The sequence below is a fragment of the Populus euphratica genome, unplaced genomic scaffold (genome assembly GCF_000495115.2).
Source record: "Populus euphratica unplaced genomic scaffold, PopEup_1.0 scaffold1290.1, whole genome shotgun sequence".
In the NCBI taxonomy this organism is placed as follows: Eukaryota; Viridiplantae; Streptophyta; class Magnoliopsida; order Malpighiales; family Salicaceae; genus Populus; species Populus euphratica.
This window is the reverse complement of record NW_011501142.1, coordinates 1-4,760: the sequence shown is the minus strand read 5'-3', so window position 1 is coordinate 4,760 and position 4,760 is coordinate 1.

Below are 4,760 nucleotides of genomic sequence, written 5' to 3'. Positions count from 1 at the left end.
CCTCAAAATTCTCATCAACTTCTTCTCCTTCTTCTTCTTCTTTCCTACTACTACTACTACTACTACTACTGTTATTATTATTGTTGTTGTATATTTATTGTTTATAATTTATACAATTAACCTCCCTATGGTTCGAACCCTGATCTTGTCGAGTTATTTATTACTTTAACACTTCTATACTTGCGAGAAGACATTAATATTTTCGTTGTGTCAATAATTTTTGAGGTGGTCACTTTTGCTAGCTGATTGATACTTAAAAGTGTATTTTTATCAAGGTTTTATATCATCATTTTGCACTTGAAGTATCAATAACTCCTTAACTAAAGCATGTTTTATAATAATATATCTAATAAGATAAGATACCTCTAATTTATGGTAACTGTTCAATTTAAATGCAGGGCTATCACATAAATGAAAGGATTGATTGATGAATTTAAGAACTGAAATTGAAAGGATAAAGAGATGGCCAAACTTAGAAAAGAGATGTCGGTGCAATCCAAACCGAAACACTGTTCAGTAATTGGGTCATATCTGGAGCTACAGATCTCAGATTTAGGTCCAATTTATATGGATGGAAAGGTAAGACATAGGCCTACAACTTTCATATGGAGCCCAAGATCTAAAAAGGCCATTATCAAGTCCAAATTGTAGCAACAACAAAGAAGCCCGAATCTGTCTTCCAGCCCGAGCACTGTTCGGTATTTTGGCCATATCTGGAGTTCTAGAAGTCCAAATGAGCTGAAGTTTTTACACAAGAAAGCTGAGACAATTGCCTACAACTTTCATGTTTGCAACTGGCTCCAATTTTGACGTTATCAATGACGTTTTGGGCAGACAAGAGAAGATAAGGATTGTCACCAAGTCAAAAGTTGGCCACCCACTTATCAATTAGTCATCAAATCAATAGTTCCCAATTTTGGCCTATAAAAGGAGACATTTGCCATGCATTTAGGCATCTTGGTGTTCAGATCAAGATCATGCTCTTCCTTTCTCTCTTTGTATTTTTTATGCTTTGTTTTCATTAATATTAAGTTTATGCCTTTCATTTCCTTTCCTTTACTTAGTTAACTTTTATGTTCTTATTTTGTTTATCTATTTTGCTTTCTTTCATTATGTCTAGCTAAGTTAATTATGTCAAGGTGAAAAGGTTACACTAATGGTGTAAGAATAAGTATAATGTAAACTTAATATGGACCTTAATGTTTGATACTAACATGTTTTATATTTGCTATCTTGTTCACTCTTTAATACTTTGCTTGTTAAATGACTAATCTTGATTTATGTTGTATAACACTTGGTACAACAAATGCTTGGCACTTTCATAGCCCATAATGTATGGTATAACCGACACCTGAGCTATGAAAGGAACTTGATTTGTTGTTAACATAAGTTATAATCATGAATGCTTGACGAGATTTACAAGTATTAGCATTAATTGAATAAGATGACTAATGTAATCATGTTAACAATATATAATCTGATTGGAACCTCCTTTGTGTGTGGTTTCCAATTCAATAATAAGAGTTTATACTATACTTGTTTGATATACCATTAGTGGAACCTCTAACCTTGACATTTGTTATTATTATTGTTTAATGGTCTTGCTGGGTTATTTATTACTTTGACACTCCTACACTTGGAAGAAGACATCAATCTTTTCGTCGTGTCACTAGCTCATCTTCTAGTTTACCCAAGTAATTCAGTGCAAGTTACTTTCAAATCTTAAGCATCAGGCTATTTTTGTAGCCTTCTCATTCTTTAGAGTATTCAGGCCATGCTAACACTATCCTAATTAGGAATGCATTAGAAATCCTTGCCTTATGATAATGTTGTTTTTCACGTGCTTTTCTGAAATACATGTGACACACACGTTTGGGTTTTATTTTAGGGTGTTTTTTCTAACAAGGATTTCACAAGATTTACTTAGTCTTTGAAGAAAGATATTTTATCATGGTGATTAGTTTAGGAAATGACCTATTTTGCACTAGGTTAAAAAAGGATCAGATACTTGTTTGAAGTCTTGTGTTTAAATTTTCTTAATAAAGACGAATAATTATTCATTTTACCATGACTCTTGTGAATGGTTCCTTATCTTTTAAGAGTGTATTTATCAGTCTTTCTTGATTGCTTGATTAGAATGGACTTTTCAAGGTATATAATGAAGGCTAAGTTTCATGGCTACTAAAAAAAAGGAATTCATAAGCTCAAATGGTGTTTGAGGGTCTTTATAGGTCTCAAATCGCTTTCATTCCTTTATACCCTTTCATTCTCTTTTGTTATTCTTCCACCATATAATATGCTATCAAAGTCCTTTATGTTTAGGACTCGAGAGAAAGGGATCTCTCTATATTTTCTTTTCACTCTATATCTTTGATCAAATACCTAATCAACTTTTCTTTCTCAAAATCTCATCACCCAATGCCCTTCTGTTTTTTCAAACCCTTAATTGAAAACCCAAACATGTTTCTTTCATTTGTAAATTCCTTAATAATTTTCCTTTTCTTTGTTCGTTGAAGTTGTAAGAGAAGCCCTTGCTTGTTTTTTTAGATACTCGTGTCTTTTCAAGATTTGTTAGTTTAACAAAGCCCTTGTTTTTCTTTTTTAGGCTTGTAGGGCTTGAAGCATTCCTTTTATAGGCATTCTATCCTTTATGGATTTTCCAACCACATCATCATTATTTTCTAATATTTGTCCCTAATATAGGGTGTGATCCTAGCCAGGGTTATCTTACAAATAAAAACATTATTTTAGCTCGAATTGGAACTACAATTGCTATATTTATTTTTAAGGGGTATCAAAGAATGACCTTTCCTTATTTAAAGAAAGATTGATCATGAATGATAAATTTTGACATCAGCATCGTAGCAATTTGTATGGAATTATTTTATGAGTTCATGATTCATGAAAACTTTATCATCTTTCTTTCATTCAGCTTTTATACAAAAAAATTTAATGTTGAGTTATCTATTTGGGTTTTTGGGTATGACACGACTAAAAGATTGATGTCTTCTCCCAAGTGCAGGAGTGTCGAAGTAATAAATAACCCGGCAAGACCGGGGTCGAACCACAAGGAGGTTAATTGTACAAATTATAAAAAAAAATTATAAAACAACAATAACAACAACAACAATAATAATAATAATAATAATAATAATAATAATAATAATAATAATAATAATAATAATAATAATAATGAAAGAGGAGAAGAAGAAGATGATGAGAACTTTGAGATGGAATATTAATGTAACGATTAAACAATGATAATAACAAATGTCAAGGTTAGAGGTTCCACTAATGGTATATCAAACAAGTATAGTATAAACTCTTATTATTGAATTGGAAACCACACACAAAGGAGGTTCCAATCAGATTATATATTGTTAACATGATTACATTAGTCATCTTATTCAATTAATGCTAATACTTGTAAATCTCGTCAAGCATTCATGATTATAACTTATGTTAACAACAAATCAAGTTCCTTTCATAGCTCAGGTGTCGGTTATACCATACATTATGGGCTATGAAAGTGCCAAGCATTTGTTGTACCAAGTGTTATACAACATAAATCAAGATTAGTCATTTAACAAGCAAAGTATTAAAGAGTGAACAAGATAGCAAATATAAAACATGTTAGTATCAAACATTAAAGTCCATATTAAGTTTACATTATACTTATTCTTACACCATTAGTGTAACCTTTTCACCTTGACATAATTAACTTAGCTAGACATAATGAAAGAAAGCAAAATAGATAAACAAAATAAGAACATAAAAGTTAACTAAGTAAAGGAAAGGAAATGAAAGGCATAAACTTAATATTAATGAAAGCAAAGCATAAACATTACAAAAAATACAAAGAGAGAAAGGAAGAGCATGATCTTGATCTGGAAACCAAGATGCCTAAATGCATGGCAAATGCCTCCTTTTATAGGCCAAAATTGGGAACTATTGATTTGATGACTAATTGATAAGTGGGTGGCCAACTTTTGACTTGGTGACAATCCTTATCTTCTCTTGTCTGCCCAAAACGTCATTGATAACGTCAAAAGGGACTGCACTTGAAAACATGAAAGTTGTAGGCAATTGTCTCAGCTTTCTTATGTAAAACATTCAGCTCATTTGGACTTCTAGAACTCCAGATATGGCCAAAATACTGAATAATACTCGGGCTTGAAGACAGATTCGGGCTTCTTTGTTGTTGCTACAATTTGGACTTGAAAATGACCTTTTTAGATCTTGGGTTCCATATGAAAGTTGTAGGCCTATGTGTTACCTTTCAATCCATATAAATTAGACCTAAATCTGAGATATATAGCTCCAGATATGACCCAATTACCGAACAGTGTTCCGGTGTGGATTGCACCGACATCTCTTTTCTAAGTTTGGTCATCTCTTTATCCTTGCAATTTAAGTTCTTAAAGTTATCAATCAATCTTTTCATTTATGTGATAGACCTGCATTTAAAATGAACATTCACCACAAATTAAAGGTATCTTATATTATTAGATATATTATTATAAAATATGCTTTACTTAAGGAGTTGTTGATACTTCAAGTGCAAAATGATGATATAAAACCATGATAAAAATGCACTTTTAAGTACTAATCAGGATACTTAGCCATCTCTTAGGGAGTTGCTTGGTGAATTATTACTCTTGACATATCATTGATTTTTTTTCTTGAAATCATTAGCCAAAGTTAAATCTTAAAAGCCTTTGTTTAAGAGAAAATGATTTTTTCTAAAACCAATTTTTATT